The 18,352-nt window shown below is 40.7% G+C and overlaps 1 protein-coding gene and 1 long non-coding RNA gene across 2 annotated transcripts in view; one reads left to right on the plus strand and one right to left on the minus strand.

Moving 5' to 3' along the window:
• Positions 1-18,352, plus strand: part of WWOX (WW domain containing oxidoreductase) — a 1,126,590-nt gene that overhangs the window by 877,502 nt on the left and 230,736 nt on the right. The gene's annotated exons all lie outside the window — the stretch shown is intronic.
• Positions 15,493-17,648, minus strand: LOC116422052. The gene is made up of 2 exons (XR_004232647.1): positions 17,362-17,648; positions 15,493-15,839 (listed from the first exon to the last, which is right to left on the minus strand). It is a non-coding gene; the product is annotated as an uncharacterized LOC116422052 (long non-coding RNA).

An 18,352-nucleotide genomic window follows, 5' to 3' on the forward strand; every position in this document is an offset into this window, starting at 1 on the left:
ATACTTGCATTTTTATCGGTTGACGTATTTTAACAGAAGCCTTGACTAGAGTCACAAAAATTATTACTCTGGTGCCGAGCTACTTATCTGACAAATGCAATGCGAATAGTCTTGTTCTTATCCAGGAGATCAGATTTCAAAAGTGAACGCGAGGAATGAGGCGTTGCTTTTTGTGAACAGATAACCTTGCAGGCATGAACTCCCAAACCTGAATAAAAGGATGTCTCTATGAAATAATCGGTGCGTAAGCCCAATCAGGTCACACTGTAATAGGCAGCGGGGGGTGGAATCAAAAGGGGGAAAAACTCATTCCATCACAGTTAATGGTAAGGAAAGAAGGAAGGACTTTCTTTGGAGCGGAGCTGTGGCGACAAAGACCAGGGTTTCGCCGTGTCATGCACCATTTGCCGGGCCACTAGCGCTCTTTTCAAGAGCTGTGAAGCCATTATTGTAATGTGGAAAAGGTAGAAAGAAATACTCCCTTCCTGGTCACTGGAAGGACAAATGAGGTGCCGTGTATTTTTTTTTTTTTTCCTTTTTCCTTTCTTTTGTGCACTCTGCATTTGACTCAAAGACTTTTGCATACTCCCGCGGGCAGGCCCAGGAGTGAGCACGGGCTCCCTTAGAAACAATCTTTTCTGGCCCCATTCATCATCTTGTTTGATTAGACTATTTCAGAGGGAGAACATGTGATAAAGGTCTAACGGGAACCGAATCTGGAATCTGATGCTCCTAGTTCAAATCTGGGCTCCCTCGTGTCTTTGGATAAATCATTTTCCCTCTTTAAACCTCAGTTTCCTCAAGTGAAAAATGGAGTTGGATGATATGATCTCCAAGGTCCCCTGATCATAAGATCTCAGGTCCCAAAGCACATTCCAAATGGCCCAGACCTCCTTTATTGTTGTTATCAGAGCCACTTAAATCAATGTTGGATGTGGTCTGTTGGAACCCATGCTGTCACTTCTGGTCAGTAAAAGACCCTTCCCTATTTGTTCATGGACTGTGTGTTGAGGGGAGTGAGTGAAAAGAACCTACGGATTTTTTTTTTTTTTTAATTAAAGCGGGGAGGGGGCTTGTGCACAGCTGGAATAAAGAAACGCTCCTTAGCAGGGCTGATTTGCAAACCAAGTACTTTGTAAATTATGGGGCCTGAGTTATAACTTGGAGGCTGATTAAAATGGGTTTTTCTTCTAAATGAAAGATAAATATGGATGCCTCTGTCTTTCACAAAATGATTTCAAAACAGGCTTGTTCTTATATGCTTTATGGGAACGGCAAGATTACATATACAGCCGGCAGCTGATTCTCAAGACTGCTAAAGTGTGAAGAACAGGAGTGACATTCTAGTCTTCAATAAATCACTATAAAAATGTTTATGAACCCTGCAATTTACTGTCTTTTAAATGCAAATTGAAAGGGGCATCATTGCAAGTGTAAAGGAGACCAGCGGTGGCCTAGAGGAATTATAAAATGTTGCAATGGGCTTTGGAAATTGTGTGATCTTAAATGGGACCATTTCAAAATGATTTTACATTTGTACGCCTATGACAGTCTTGTTCATTTAGTAACAAGATTGCTGTGAATTGCAGGAGGGTGATGGTAAGCCTTGTGTTTGTGGCACAGTAGCTCCCAAGGAGTAGTGACATTTCTGTTTCTCGGGCAGACAGGTTTCATTCCAAATAGAGATAGCAAAAGTTGATTTGGCAAATCAAAGTCAAAATAGGGATCTCATGCAATGGAGGGGACTTTTTAAATGAAAGAATTACTGCTCTGTAAGAAGAATAGCAATTTAACAATTAGAGGAAGCCCTTAGGTAGACATAATCCTCCAAAGAGCAGGTTTCACCAATATCATATACCTATATAGGAGATCGACACCTTAAATACATCAGACAAATAAGACCTCTTTTCCTCTTCAGCCCTGTGATTTTTCCCCCCTCCAATTAAAATGTCTTTTCTCACAGTTGTGTCATCATGCAAATATCTTCCCACGTTGCTAGAATCAGATCGATTCTCCATAAATAATGTGGAGAAAGAGGAGGAGACAAAAGAGGGTGACAGTTACCATCAGTTTGTTTGCAAGAATGAGAATGAATATATATACATTCTGATCAAGTACAGCCTTTGCCATTCTCAAAAATTAGGATCAGACCATCTGAGAAGGGGCCTGGCAAGCAGCTGAATAACCTAGAGACTCAGCTCTGTTGCGTTGCCTCCGATTCATTCCCATTACACTTTAATTCAAAAAAATATTTATTCTGTTTCAGCCCAGTATTATTGGTCTGTGTGCCAGGCACTGTGCTATGAACTAAGAGATCCAAAGACCAAAACAAAAAGTCTTTCCTAAATTTCACAGTTTGATTTTTACCCTGTGGACATCTATGACTTCATCATTGCCTGTGGAATGATAGGATCATAGGTCCCTTAGACGTTATCTAATGGCACCCAGAGAAGGAAATGGAGGTCCCAAGTGGGCCATGTTGTTGCCCAAGGTCATACAGTTGGTGAATAGCAGAAGCAGATTTTGAACCCAGGTCCCTGGCTCTAGATCAATATTCTTTTGTGAGTTTACCACAAATGTATCTCTGGTATAATGGCTCCTTACTATACATTCATTTCTTGGGGTTATTTCTGCTCTATCTCTAAGAAATGAATGAGCATCTGATGTTTTACAGGACCACAATCACTGATTTCCTTCAAAGAGAGTGGCTTTAGATGTTCTAGGTGTGTGGTGACTATAAAATTATCCCAAATGATTGTAGATCTAGCAGTCAGATTCCAAGGGCAGTAAACAATCTGCTTTTTCAATCCTCTCCACAGCACAGTATGTCTAGGAGCTTTTAGGTGGGAGAAAAGATTTTCCTCTACTCCCAGACCAAACTGAGAAAAAAAAAATGGTTTCCCCAAGCAAATAGCATAGTGTAACTTTTTTTTGTTGTAATGCCATGGGCACAGATCTCAGCATTTGAGACATGCTCCTTTATGTATACAAATATTCCCAGAGTTCTCTTTTTGGATCATTTCCCCCTCAAGACAACTTGAGAACATTCAGGAAGATTATAAAAAAAAGATTTCCTTGAACCTCACATGAGATTTTTTTTTTGCTTCTGATCTCCTTAACCCTAGTGTATGATACTTTCTGAATTGTGATATATTTTAGAATATCTGTGAATGTTCTTGGATTTGTTTCAGAGCGTCCCAGCCCTTGACTGAAGAATAGCATGTGTTGTCTCCTGTAGCTAAAAACGCCTTTCCTGAATTCCTGATTGGCACATCTCTTCCATCAGGACCATGGCTTCCATTGGTATAATTCTTTTATCTAAAAGGCAGCCTGCTTTGGAGTGAATTGGTACCCCCATTCCAGATGTTTCCCCAGAAGGAAAAATTGATCCTGGGATTGGGGAGGATGGCAATTTTAAGGTCAGCTGACTTTGGAATGGAGACCGGAATAGATTTGCCATGCAGATTTCATGCTGCCTTCCTGGGAGTTTGGAAATGTTTTATAGCCTCATGCCTTGGCCTCTATAATTCCTGAAAAAGGAAGCTGTATAGGAGTGAAAAGGAGCAGATTCAGTTTGGTGCACTCCACACCCACCTCTCACAAAGCAACAGGCAAGTTAAACAGGACTTGCTAAGCCTGATATACTAGGAAATGGGGAGGGCACAGTCACCTACAATAACTCCCCTTTATTCCTGAGGCACTTTGAAGTTTACAGGACCCAGTTCTCATAAGGACCCTTCTGGGGTTGAGGGTATTGGGGGGAGGGTGTGTGTAGGTAGATGTCACTTATGTCCGAAGTTTCATGGATCATAATCATTGGAGGCAAAATCTGAATCTAGACTCACTGAGAGCATGCAGGCAAGAGAATCTGATTTCCAATTCCTGCCATGACCTTGGACAATTCCCTCTGACAGTGAGGAAGTTATCAGGTATCTAAGATTCCTTCCAGCTCTGGCATTCTGGGATCCTAAAATCCCATGCTTGCAACCCCATGGTTGTTAGAGTCTTCTGAAGAGATTTAGATGGAGGCAGATGTGCCAGCCAAGAGAACCTCCTCTTTATTCAGCGTGTTTGCTGTACCCAGAAAATGGGTCTCTGAGTGACTTCATTCTGCCACTCAGTAGGCTCAGCTGAGTTCCCTACCTCATTCCTCCCACTCTCTACAACTAAACTCCCATCTCCCTCACGCACACATACCTCACACATGTCAGGTTGTCTCGGCACAGAGAGGCACTTATTTTAATATTTTATATAATATAGAGAGTTCTATTCCATTCAGATCTGTCATTTCTTGACACCATGAGAGTACTGAACTGCAGCTATACAGTCAAAAGGGCAGTCTCACACTCTCCAAACAGTTTAATTCCTGTTTCTCTGATTATTATTACTTTTCTGCTTATTTATGTTCAGTTAACAGTTCATGGCAGGTCAGTGCTATACTTCTTAGGCACCTGGAGACCAGGGAACTCTTCTGTCTTTAAACAATAATTTGGAGGTGATGTAGAAGGGTATCTTCAGGTGCAGATTACATGAGATGATCCCCCGGGGCCTTTCCAACTCTGGGATTCTAGAGTTTTGTGATCTCCAGGTGTGCTAGCTATTGCTCAGGCACTTACTAGGCCAATCTTCCACCTTGCTTCAGAAGAGAAATTTTTTTCTCAAATCATCAGAATTCTGAATTTTGATGGGTTTCCTGGTCTGATAGTTGCCACCAGTCATGGGTTGCCTGAATGTCACCTGTCTCCCACCTCTAGAAGGGAGGCCTATGACTGGCAAAGTACAGGATACTTATTGATATTCTAATGGACCCAAGATCACTTTGAAGTCGTGACTCCTTCTATAATCCTTTCATAACTTCTCATCTTCTTTCCACATCTTTCCATAAATTTTCTATAAAAGATTGGTCCATCTTGCCAGAGATCATCCTCTGATGATTTAGTGCTCTGTGATTGCAGGTATATCCCATCCCACCCCCACATACCCTCAGGCTTTCAACAGTCTATTATCTTCTGTTCTCACACTATTGCTGCCCCATTTCCATGTCAGGCCACATTTCTTGGCTCTCATGCCCTCGATGCTGTCTTTTATTTTACTTTTGGCGCTGCTCTGTTGAAGGAACATATGGTATTCCTTCTGGTGCTAGTTGTTACAGAAATTGTGTTGAGAGAGAATGTGGCAAGAGTGGGAAGAGACCTGGATTTGGATCAAAAGGTTCAAGTCCACACTCACAGTCACTTGGACTAGTCACTTCCTTGGGACTCCATTTCCTCATCTATAATATGGGAACATTAATAGTTGTACTATCTTCTTCACTGAAGATGTCTGAAGAGGATATTATTATTATTATTATTAAAGCTTTTTATTTTCAAAACATATGCATGGATAATTTTTCAACATTGATCCTTGCAAAACCTCCTGTTACAAATTTCCCCCTCCTTCACACCACCCTTTCTCCTAGATGGCAATTAATCCAATACATATTAAACATGTTAAAATACATGTTAAATCCATATATGTATAAATATTTATACAATTATCTTGCTGCACAAGAAAAATCTGAAGAGGATCTTTTGAGAGAATGGTACAAAAGTACTTTACCATCATAAAATATAATCTAAATATGATTTAGTTCTTGCCCAGTATTTAATAGGCAGGACTTCATGAAGTTTGGGAGTTGAAAACTAACTTTCCATTGCCTATAAACTCGTATTTTCTTTACAAAGTGCTCAAACTATCCCAAATAGCCCGATGTGGTGCCTTTCAGATATTGTTTTAAAAGAAACTATCAGGTGTGCTTCTCACTACCCAGGTGATCTTAGAAAAATTCTTTCTATCTCTCTGGGAATCCATTTTATTTTTTCTGTATTTATAAGGTTGTACCAGGTGATCTGTAAGGTTCCTTCCTCAGCTCGAAATCTAAGATCTTATAATTTATTGAGGGCAAAAAACAATATGGTCCCTAGCCTCGAGAAACTCACAGTCTGATTATTCTCTGTGTTTTGCTCTTAATTCTCCTCCTCATCACCCACTATGAGAAAATCCCGTCCCCTCTATAAACAAAACACGCCGAAGGCCACAAACTCCTCTCCTCCCCACACCCAGGGGAGCATCGGGCCTAATATTTCTTTCAGAGTCGTCGGCAAGTTTCCTCAGGTGGTACCACAGATTTGCAGCAGAGCACAGCAGGTCTCCTGCATGTGCCAGGAAGCCCTATCTCTAGTGCCAAGCAGAATTTGTTCGTGCAGCTTCTGTTTAAAGCAATTATAGCATGTACAATACACAGTAGAGAAATTAAGGCAAAGTACACTCTGGCCTCAGGGAGTATTCTAGCTGTTGGATTTATTTTAAACAAGTTTTGCCTCTCGTACAGTAAGGTTTCTTCAATAAGTCACTTCCACAATAAACTACAGTATATTACACAGAAGAGAAAGGAGAGAGAAAGATATCAAATGGAAAGCAGCAGCAGCAGAAGGGTTTGTCGGCTGGAGCAGGGAAATAGACTTGTGTGCTCTGAGGATGGCTGTTAAATGCACAGCTTTGGAATCGTCACAAAATAGAAGCAACTTTCCGGTCTCACCCTAATGGCTTCACTGCAGTAACCCACTTATGTAATAAACTGCAGCATCGTCATTATGGGGTTAGGAACAGGAGCAACTGATCTAAAAACAGACTCAGCCTCCTGAAACGATCTGGGAGCTGGTAGGAATAGGGAGAGATCATCAAGCCTGTTCAAAGAGAGCCAGTCATTGAATGTGACCATCATAATGGAATTAAATCTTGTACTTAAAGACCAAAAATGAGAGATTCCATTCAAGAAAGGAAATTTTTTAATGGAGAGGGTCAGACCAAGAATCAGAGATTCAGGATCTAGTTCAGGTCAAATAACTAGTTGTGTGATCTTAGCATGACAGTTTCCCCATCTGTAAAATGGGGAAACTTGCAATGACCTTCACAAGGTCATTATGGAGAAAATGCTATGGCAACTCCAAAACCTATGGGAATATGAATTACTGTTGAGGATATTCTCTATTTTATATGGTTTTCTGAAAATCACAAGAGGCAAATATGTGAAATACTATATAGAGTCATGAAAATCATAAAATGTCAGATCTAGCAGGAATCTTTTAGAAGAGCTAATGCAGCTTTCCCATTTTGCAGATGGTAAAGCTAAGTCCCAGAAAAGGCAAGTAGCCTATTCCTGCATCACATTGATGATAACTAGTTGGCAAAGTCCAGGTTTTCGGCCTCCCCACCAAAGTTTTCATCATTATCCTCTACTGTCTACTAATTGTTGTTATTGACAAAAATAAAAATAATGAGTATATCAGGAAGCATGTTTGAGAAGGAGAGTTGGCAAACCCCAAATGGATCCATGAGAAGTCGGGAGCATTGTCTGTAGCATTAAGTAATAATCTGAGAAATATTTTTGTACTGAAATGAGCCAAGTGAATCTGTCCCCTCTCTTTTATGCTGGGAAGAATTATTGCTTGATTTCAAAATCTATGCTTATTAAGGAAGAAAATTTATAGCATTTTAACAATCACTTAAAAAGCATCTTGGCCAATGTACATTTAGTTACAATGCTTCTGCCGCCATCCAGACACGTATGTGACATGGCAGCACAGACTGTGCTCAAGAATATTCACAGCTCATCATTTCTGATATGATTGCTATGGATGCACCGAACATTGAATTGTTTCATTTAGAATTGAGAAGACAAGACACTCCCATTCCATGTTTAGGGTACTAACGTTCTCTCAATGCGCAGAAAGCACAGATTGCTCTTAATGTTTGATATAATGCTTCAGTTCTTCAAAAATCAGCGGTTTCATCAATATTCCATCCACTAATGCAATTGCAACTCCTCCACACTTTAATACAGAGTATATCCACAAGAAGTTATGGTCAAAAATCCTATCTCCTTCATTGTACACAGCAACAAGAAGACTATATGATGATCAGTTCTGATGGATGTGGCTCTTTTCAACAATGAGATGATACAGACCAGTTTCAATTGTTCATTGATGAAGAGAAAGAAAGGGAACTGAGTGTGGTTTACAACGTAGCATTTTCACTTTTTTTGTTGTTGTTTGCTGGCATTTTTTTTCTTTCTCACTATTTTTTCTTTTTGATCTGATTTTTCTTGTGCAGCAAGAGTATAAAAATGTATGTATAAATTTGATTTAACATATATTTTTACTGTGTTTAACATATATTGGGTCACTTGCCATTTGCCATCTAGGGGAGGGGGTTGAGAGAAAGGCGGGGGGAGGGAATTTGGAACACAAGGTTTTGCAAGGATCAATGTTGAAAAATTATCCCTGCATAGGTTTTGAAAATAAAAAGCTTTAATAAAAAAAACCTATCTCTTTGCATCTATGCGTCTTTGCATCTATGCATCTATGCATCTTTGCATCTTTTAATGGGGTATCAGGAATGGCTCTAGTGAAAATGGGTTGTATTACATAGAAACAGATTTGAATAAAGCTAGAATGCTACGGCTATCACTAACTGGTTCCATCATTGGAATGACTTCCATGCAGCATTACCAGTATGCATTCATTCATTGATTCCTTGTTCACTAAATTCAACAAACATTTATTAAGTAGCTATCTTTGTGCATGGCCTGTGTCATACACTAGGAATACAAAGACTAGAATTATATTTAAGTGCCTACGCTCAAAGAACTTGAATTCATTCAACTTGAGGGATATAACATATGGTTGTTGTCCTTCATTCTGGAAGATGTCCAAAATGATATCACCAAGTCAAATTACAGTGTGTCCGAGTGGCTGGTCAGACCAGTAAGAGTTTCGCGTGCTCTGCCACAGGCCGGACACAAATAGTCCCTATGAACATTTGGGATGGAGTCTGTGCATCTCGCTTCTTTTCTGAATTTATTCAATTCTGCTTTGCGCATAGAGCTCATAAAGCACCTTCTCTGATGAGGGTCCAGGATATAACATATACACAGAAAAGAAAAAGCCAAGTAATCTGAAGTGTTTTAATGGATAATAATTTTATTAATTTTTAAAATTAAAGCTTTTTATTTTCAAAACATATGCATGGAGGGGGAGGTAGGTGGTGCAGTGGATAGAGTACCAGTCCTGAAGTCAGGAGGACCTGAGTTCAAATATGGTCTTAGACACTTAACACTTCCTAGCTGTGTGACCCTAGGCAAGTCACTTAACCTCAATTGCCTCAGCAAAAAAATAAAAATAAAAATAAAACATATGCATGGATAATTTTTCACCACTGACCCTTGCAAAACTTTATGCTCCAAAATTTCCCCCCTTTCCCCGATCTCCTTGCCTAGATGGCAAGTAATCCAATATATGTTAAATGTGTTAAAAATATATGTTAAATCCAATATATGTATACATATTTATGCAGTTATCTTTCTGTACAAGAAAGATCAAAGGAAAAAAAGAGAAAGAAAACAAAATGCAAGCAAACAACAACAAAAAGAGTGAAAATGCTATGTTGTGATGGATCATAACTTTCAATCCGGAAAGGATCTTAGAGGCTTCACATCTTTTTCCTACAAATTCCAGTTTTCTCTCCAGTACACAATGAAGCCAGGCTGGCTTAAGAGGAAGAGAGGAGGGAGGGTTGGAAGGAAAGCTCCTAAGTGCTAAAGGAAGCTAAGTATTCCGTGAGTCAGTGGGGAAGAAGGAGTGTACTCCAGACCTACAAAGTAATGAAGAAGCAGAAAGAACTTTGTGCATTGGAAATGGGGAGGAAGTTAATTTTACTGAGATTAAAAGAGAGAACAATTTGCTGTGTCCCCTCTATGTGTAATGTATTATTTCAGAGCTCATCTGCCCTCTTAGAACTTAAAGACCAGAAAAGGAGAGAAAATCTAGACATAGATACCTTATCTTATACAATAAAAATGCAGCATCAAATAGGATAAAGGCATCCAAAATACCAGGTGAAGCCTAAGAAGCGGAGCTTATTTCTGACTGTGGATCACGGAAGTGGCGTTTGAGGTGGGTCTCAAAGGATGTGTGGAACTGCCAACAGACAGTAAAGAGAGGGTGGCTAATGAATCATTAGACAGATTTCACATCAGGATTCTTTCTCTGCTTTTATAGCTTTCCATCTGCCCCAGAAGTAGGTGGTGGCAGGAGGATCCTGTGGTGGATGGCAAGGAGCATTAGCATTGGCCAAGGCTTCTCACACATCACTGGTTTGCATTAAGTTCCTGGCACTGGTAGGAGGAGGACATTTGGCTGTGGAAACTGGTTAGCCCACAGACTCTCTGGAGGCCCTCCCTGTCTGCCCTTTAAAAGTCCTTGAGAACACCATTCATTTGGGGTGCCCGGTCTTCTGTTTGTCCTGGTACAAGAGGAGGGCTTCCTCCATCTGGGACTCTTTGGCGTGTTTGGGAAATGCTTGAGAGTGCAGCTGTGTGTGTATGCTTCCATTTTTATATTTAATTTCAAATTAGAGCCTTTCTCTATCTAAGGTAATAAAAGGGCTTGGCAAGACTTAGATCTTCCTTAGCTCTTGTTATGCTCGGCCACCTTAGCAAATTTTTATTTGTGATTGTCTTTTGCTTAATTCCACAGCTTGATCTCTGCCTTTATGTTTCAGTAAAAAGCTGCTCTCTCCTTCAAATTAGCTTAAGCATAAGGCTGAAAAAACTGGGACCCAGAGTCTTTGCATCCTAATTCAGCCCAAGAGGAAGAAAATGGACACACAGAGAAGCCTAACTAATTTCTTGTGGGAGGAATAGCTTCTATGAGCCCTCATAGGTTTTGCCAGAAGAATTGCAGTGTTCCCAAACTACAATAATCCTAGAGCCACAAAAATAGAATTATAACTGAGACGAGACCTTAGAAACTGAGCAACTGAGAAAATAATTAACCACATGAATAACTAATTCATTTAAAACATTTCTTTGATAGACTGTGAAAGGTTTTGATTAATTTAGTTTAGCGGAGACTTGTAGGCCCAGTGTAACTGCAGTGAAGTGCTTTTTGATAAAATAAAGGTGGGGATAGACATCGTGATCTGTCCTTGCTATGGGGGAAGACTGAAGCTGATAGGTGGCTCGAGTTCCAGGCACTGTGAGGATCCACAGTAGGATCCAGTTCACATCAGAAATGGTTTGGGGGAAGTGTAACTTTATCTATCATACCCCCTTTATAAGAACATCCCTTTTGCTAGTCTTTAACTTGCAGCTTAGAGCTCTCTCTAAACCTCAATTTCCTCATCTGCAAAATTAGGTTAATACTTAAAATTCCCTATCTCACAGGTCCATTGCGAGCCAAGTAACTTTTACAAGGACATCCCCTTTGCTAGTTTTTAACTTGCAGCTCAGACTCTCTCTAAACTTCAATTTACTCATCTGTAAAATTAGGTTAATACTTAAAATTCCCCATCTCACAGGTCCGTTGAGAGCCAAGTAACTTGTCTTATAGAGAGGTGAGGGCTCATGTAGCACACAGTAGGCTGGTTAATCAGGGAATGGTTCTGACAGAGGAAAAGCTCAGTGTTCCTAGAAGTGAGAGACACAAATGCTGTATTTGCCCCAGGATTCTCTGAGGCAAAAGAAGGATGGGAAGGGAAGAGAGCCAGCATCTCTATAATAGCATCTAGTGACCTGAGCCTAGCCCAAGGCTTTGGAGCAGAGGTGCATTTGGGTAATAAGTGGCAGGTGGGGAACAAAAGGCACTCTTGAAATGGCCTCATCCTCTAAAGCAGGGAGAGGTAGCCAGGCCATGAGTCAGCTTTATTGCACGAATGCAATTATCCCACTCCAGCAGTAGAGTTAGTCCCCATTAAACAGGTTTTAACTTGATTGCAAACAAGCATTGCCTGATTTAGATGAATTGGATTGATGGAATTGGCTGAGAGGCAGTGGTGTCAATGGCCACCATGATCTCCTGATGATATGTCCTCATCTGACATCCCTGGACAGATTAGAGAAGAGCCTTTGCTCTATCGGTTACTTGGATGGGTATCAGAATTGAATTCGGGCCGAATAAGGCACCGGAATCACAGACTTACAGTTCAAGAGACTTTGGGGATCATCTAGCACCTGCTCACCTCACAAGTGAGGAAACAGAGACCCGACAATGAAAATGATTTCCCCAAGACCACACAGGTGGGAAGGAGCAGAGCCAGAAATTAATGCAGGTTTTCTGATTCCAGATTCAATGCTCTTTCCTCTACATTGTTCTGCTTACAAATTATGGAAAAGGAAAGTTGAGGCCATGGCCTTTCCTGCCTATTTCACCTTTAGTTTGCAGTTCTGCATGCATATCAAAGAAAGCTTGAGCTCTTTAGTTTGTCATTCAAGGTCCCCTGAATATGGCTTCAGCCTCCCTTAGTAGTATCATGATGCCCTCCTCCCCTTTTCCTCCCTGTAACCCCTATTGCTCTCTCTGTCCTTCCCCTGCAGGAGCTTCTGGCCCTATTTCTACCTGCTGAAATCCTCTTTCAAAGCTGAACTCAGGCAGTGACTTCTTCATGAAGCCTTTCTTAATCTCTGAATTGAAAGTGATTTTTATTTTCTTTGATTTTCCCTGGCCTCGACTTTCCCTTTATGTTTCTAACTTGTTTAAATGTCCATTTGATAAGGTCCATGAAGTCAGGTACCCTATTTTATTCTTTCTCTTTTTTTAATTGAAGCTTTTTATTTTAAAATAAGGATAATTTTTCACCATTGACTCTTGTACCCCGTTTTATTCTCATTCATCTTTGCATCCCTTGCTGTCCATCTCTGCTAGGGATACAAAGTTTATTTGGTATTTAAAAATTGTAGGAAAAAGAAAGAAGAGGAGGTGAGAGAGAAGGGAAAGGAAGATGAGGAGAGGAGAAGTGAAAGAAAGGGAGAATAGGCGAGAGAGGAAAGGAAGAACAAAGAAAAAGCTAGAAACATGGAGCAGTGGAAAGACCACTTTCTTGTCCAATGCTTAATATATTTTCATAACTTTGGCAAATCGCTTCAATTGACTCCCTCGGTTAATCTTGTCCCATTTTCTTTAAAATGCAGGGAGTTTGAACTCAGTGGCCTCTGAGGTTTCTGCCCACTGTCATCTTTCCAGAAAGGAGGAAAGGGAGAGGGGACGTTTTGTAACAGTAGTTTGCTAAATTTTCTTGGCTTAGAAGAGTAAAAAACTCTCTTACTACCTAATTGAATACCATGAACCTTTTCATTATGTACTAAAACTAGCAATGCACCATTGTGTGGTGGAAAGAACATCTGACTGGTGTCTAGAGACCTCTGTTTGAGTTCTGGCACCACTTAGTACTTTCCGTATATGACCTCAGGAAAGTCTTCGTTTGGGCCTCTGTCAAGTAGAGATTGTCGGTGCATTCCTGGAAAAGTAGGTGGCCGATCATTTGGCAAAGGCAGGGATAATAACCTTGGAACAGCTCCAGTGCTGCTGGGCTGGGACCCCCAGAAGGGTAAGGTCTAAGAAGAGGAAGGTCTCCAGTGCACTGGGAAGATTCTCTATGGGGGATTTATGAGAGGTCATGAACAAGAGTCACTCCAGAGAAGAAGACCCTCAAAGAGTGAAGGAAAAGGTCCATTAATGTCCTGAGGGATACTCGTATTTGTTCTTTCTACCATAGAGAGTTGTATGGAAAGTGTGTTGCAGCCTGAAAACAGAAACAGAAGAGAAATGGGCTCTGTCTGTCTGCTTCAGAAATGTGTTTTATTGGTAATGTTATTCAATAGGCAGAGAGACCTCAGCTTGGCAGGTGAGTTAGGTAGAGAAGCAACATTTTTTAAATGCATACTATGTACCAGGTGCAATGCTAAGCACTAGGGATGCAAAAAAAAAAAAAAGAGATAATTCTTGTCCTCAAGAAACTTAGATCCAAATAGGAGAAGGTCCTACATAAGAGGGAACTGAAAAGTGGGGCATGATGGTGAAATTGGGAAGAATTTGCCAATAGGAGAAGGGCACTGGGATGGTGAGGGGGTGTTCCAGCTGAGTTATGGAGGTAAAGTTGTGAGAGTCAGAATATAACCAGAAGGGAGATGAAGCTGGATCATCTCCAGAATGGAGGCCCCCAAAAGAACTGGGATGAGGATAGGTGGGCAGTCAGCCATATATCCAAGTGCTCTTGTCTCTGGACTTTGTCCCCTTCCTGCCATTTTGGGCCTCATGCTATTGATGATAAGGTCAACCCCATTCCCACCTTCCCTCTGTTGGTCAGTACCCAATGTTCAGAAACTTGTAGATTTTAGATTTGGAGGGGACCATAGAGTCCTGTCCCCTCCCCCCCATTTTACAATGGTAGAAACTTAGTTCCAGCAGATTAATTTACCCATACAACTAAGTATTTATTGTTGATGTTTTTGATGTTGTTATTGTTATTCATTCATTTCAGTTTTGTCTAGTGCTTCACGACCCCATCTGCAGTTTTCTTGGCAAAGACACTGGAATGGTTTGCCATTTCTTTTAATAGATAATTTTACAGATGAGGAACTGATGCAAATAGGGTTAAGTGACTTGCTTAGGGTCTCGTGGCTTGTAAGTGTCTGAGGCTGGATTTGAACTCATGAAAATGAGCCTTTCTGATATCAAGCCCAATGCTCTGTCCATTGAACTACCTGCCTACAACTAAGTATAAGCAAATCCATATTTGAATCCAAGTCTCTGAATCCAGTATCTGTCTCCACTTCCACATTATTTTGCTGCTGGAAGAATGAGGAATGAGGGGGAGAGCAAGAGGGGAAGTTGCCAAAGACATGCCCCAATTTGAGGGGTATGTGGTTTAGAACCACCATCTTGCATCGAGGACCAGACATACAGCCTTAGCTTTCTTGTTCTCAATAAAAATGTTGCTGCCTTCCCTTGCTGGCGTCTGATTTACCGTCCTCCTCAGCTCAGGAGGAATGAGCAGCAATATGATATTTCTGACTCAAATAGAGTGTTCCCGGAGTGTGCCTTTCCTCGGCTCTGATAACTCTTTTCCCTTCCCTAGAGAGGACATCTTTTTCCCCTGTTTTGTATTTTTCCTGGTGTAAAAGGCAGACCTCAGGAAGAAATTCAAACCTCAGAAGCTTCTGGCAAGGTCATTGCGGAGACCCCATTTCATATTTGCATAGGCTCAGAAGCACCACTATGATATTTTTTCACAATGGCCCAAGGTCCTCTCCCCTCATGTTCCAGGGGTTAAAAGCTTGGAGCTGTGATTGGGCCTGATAGCTGTGGGGAGGGGAATGTCGTCTCACATGGTGTGGATTAATCTTCACAAACTGATCTGAAATCAGATGGGAGTTCCCTGAAGCAAAGCAATCGCAAGTTCATTTGTCATTTTTAAGATCTCATTTCTTATGATTTTAGCCAAATTGCCTAATACATTGGGAAGGGTTGGGTCCATTTTCTTCCCCCCTCCCAGGTGTTTGTAATCGCATATTTTTCTTTTGGCTTCTGGGACCAATGGCATGTAAGACTAAAACATGGGGTCCCTTGAGAGGGAAAGATGATGTTACACAATCTGTAAGGATTTTTCCTCTCATTCTGTTGTCAGATGGCATGTGATATGCTTTTCAGGCAGTAATTTGGAGGCTGTCAATTCCACTGTGGCCACTGGGGAGCTGAGAGATCTCCTCATTTTCCTGGCTTTGCTGTTGGGCCTCTCAGCTGGCAGGGGAGAGGTCTCGATCTGGGAAAAAGTGGTCTGCTTTAGGGAATCCCTGGCTTGGGTCAAGTGTGAAAGATTTTCCAAATCCTCTTCCAGTGATGGCTGCTGGGAAATCCTGTGCTGGATTATTCACTTATAGTCAAACATGTTGGACACAGGTTCATTCAACAACAGCAGCCTTTCTGCCTTTTCATGTAATTAAGATTTTCCTCTTTTTATCTGACCTACAAATGGACAAAGAAATTTGCATCTCTATATTTTCTAAAGATGTTTATATTTCTGCTATATATGTTGTCATATCCCATTGTGAGAATAATGGAAAAAACTTTCCGTTAATGGAAGATTGTTACAAATCCATCTGATGTTTACTCTTAAACCCCAACCTCATCTTTAAATAGCATTTGGAATATATGAAAATAACAGGACAATGGACAAGTTGTCATCTCTCTCTGAACATTCAATGTTCCTTCTCTCTAAAAGTAGACTAGCTCATCTCTAAGGTCCTTTCTGAAACTGCCAATCTAAGGGCTCCTCTACCTCTCAGAACCATTCTGCTCTAAGCTCACTTTTTTGGTTTTTCTAAAGTATTTTTCAGCTTTGAAAGTCTGAGATTCTCAGATTCAGTGAAGTTGTAGAATTAGGACATAATAAATAAGACAGTAGCAAATGTGAGTAGAATGAAGGATGATCCTTTCATGTTTAAAAAAAGAGAGAGAGAGACAAGAAATCTGACCTTTAAGCAGTGATAGAGTAAATACAGTGAATACAGCCAGCATTCTCTTTACCTATTCTTGTAAGCTCTTGTAGTTTTCCCACATGTATCCCAAACTGTGTATCTACCTCAGAGAAGAGTTGGACATTGAGTGTGTGTGTGTGTGGGGGGGGGGGGGGGGGGGGGGGGGGGGGGGGGGGGGGGGGGGGGAGGTCTCCTTAGTAGAACTTATTCTGATCTGTGATTTCACTAATCTGAATATTTACTCTTGTGCTACAATTTTCACCATCCATTCCTCATCCTATGACAGGTCCCCTAGACGCAGGGGTCCTCAAACTTTTTAAATAGGGGGCCAGTTCACTGTCCCTCAGACTGTTGGGGGGCCAGACTATAGTAAAAACAAAAACTTTGTTTTGTGGGCCTTTAAATAAAGAAACTTCATAGCCCTGGGTGAGGGAGATAATCGTCCTCAGCTGCCACATCTGGCCCTCGGGCCATAGTTTGAGGACCCCTTCCCTAGAGGGTCTATCTTACATGCAGATAGTCTTTTTCATCATTCTGGAAATTAGATATAGATATATATGTTGGACACTGAGATCCATATGTCTAATATCCAGAATGGGGAGTATGTGTACAAAATAATCCTATAATCATTCTGTTATTTGTCACTCAAATGATGTCACAGATGTAGCAGCGGGGGAGGGAGGGGAAAAAAAAAACATCGTTAGTTGAGAATATGTAGGACAGGATTTAAAATAGCATTTCTTGGTTGGATCCAGGATCCTGTTTATTTGAATTCCCCCTTAACCTGTTCAGATTACAGTCCTTCTACATTTTCTCATTCTAGGCAGTTATTATTCATGAATTTTCATAAATCCTCCATGAAGTTCCAGCTTGAATCACTGAAGTTCTTCCTTCCTTTTAAAAAAATTTCAAATGTCTCAAAGGGACTAATATGACATTTTTATAATCCGTCTCTTTGTCTCTGATTCTAACTGTGTTGGAGTTACTATAATTACAGAATATCTTCTCACCTGTGTCCTTTCTTCTAACTTTATGTTTATTTTCATCCTTGATGTTTCCATGATCCAACATCACTGCATCTGTGATCATGAGATGCCTGCTACATCTGTGAATGTGGACATCATGTCCATTATGATGCAGTTTCAATTGTCTCGTGCAGTTCAGTGCTTGCTGCATATGGTACCTTCTGTACTCATCTTGCACATCCTGAGTAATCCACAGTCCTTTGTGCACTTTGATTTCTTGATCCTGAATCATATTTTCCAATATAGACCTCACCCTTCTCCCTTTACCTTCTTATTAAAAGTTATTATCAAAAAAAAATATTGACTTAGTTTGAAAGATCTTGTTAGACCCAATAGGATTTCTCTACTTCAACCTTCACAGACATTTCATTGTCCATATACACTGTGCCTCTATGGTAACATTTGACCACATTGGTTCACTTAACTGCGAATCTTATTCTGGACAGTGAGTAGTCTTCATCTACTCATTTCCCATCCTGTGTGGATAGTTATCCTGAATTGTTTTCATTGTTCTGAATCTCAAACCAACAATCACTGTGAAAAATCTTTATCTGATTTATCTGAATACTTTTCAGTCCAAACTTCCAGGTATTGTAGAAATGTCAAATGTTGATTGGGATTAGATGATGTAGCCATCAAGTCTGCCATGTGGTCACTCATTTCTTTCCTTGATCTCCGTAATCCCATCTGGATGGCAGTAGATCTGTATCATTAATTGAGAAGAAAAACAAGCTGTTGTCATTTTTAATTCTTAAAAAGAAGAGCTATGGCATCAACTGTATAGCAATCAGAGCTACCCCCAAATAGGAGACTCCCTTGGAAGGAGTGAGTTTCACTTCACTGGAGGTCCTCAAGCAAAAGCTGGAAGCTTGTCTATTTGTCAGGCATGGTAGACTTGTTCAGCCTTGTATTGACTGGAGGACCTCATAGGCTTCTCCCAGTTCTGTGATTATATCTTTCATTTATAGTAAGAAAG

Source organism: Sarcophilus harrisii, chromosome 2, assembly GCF_902635505.1.
Source record: "Sarcophilus harrisii chromosome 2, mSarHar1.11, whole genome shotgun sequence".
In the NCBI taxonomy this organism is placed as follows: Eukaryota; Metazoa; Chordata; class Mammalia; order Dasyuromorphia; family Dasyuridae; genus Sarcophilus; species Sarcophilus harrisii.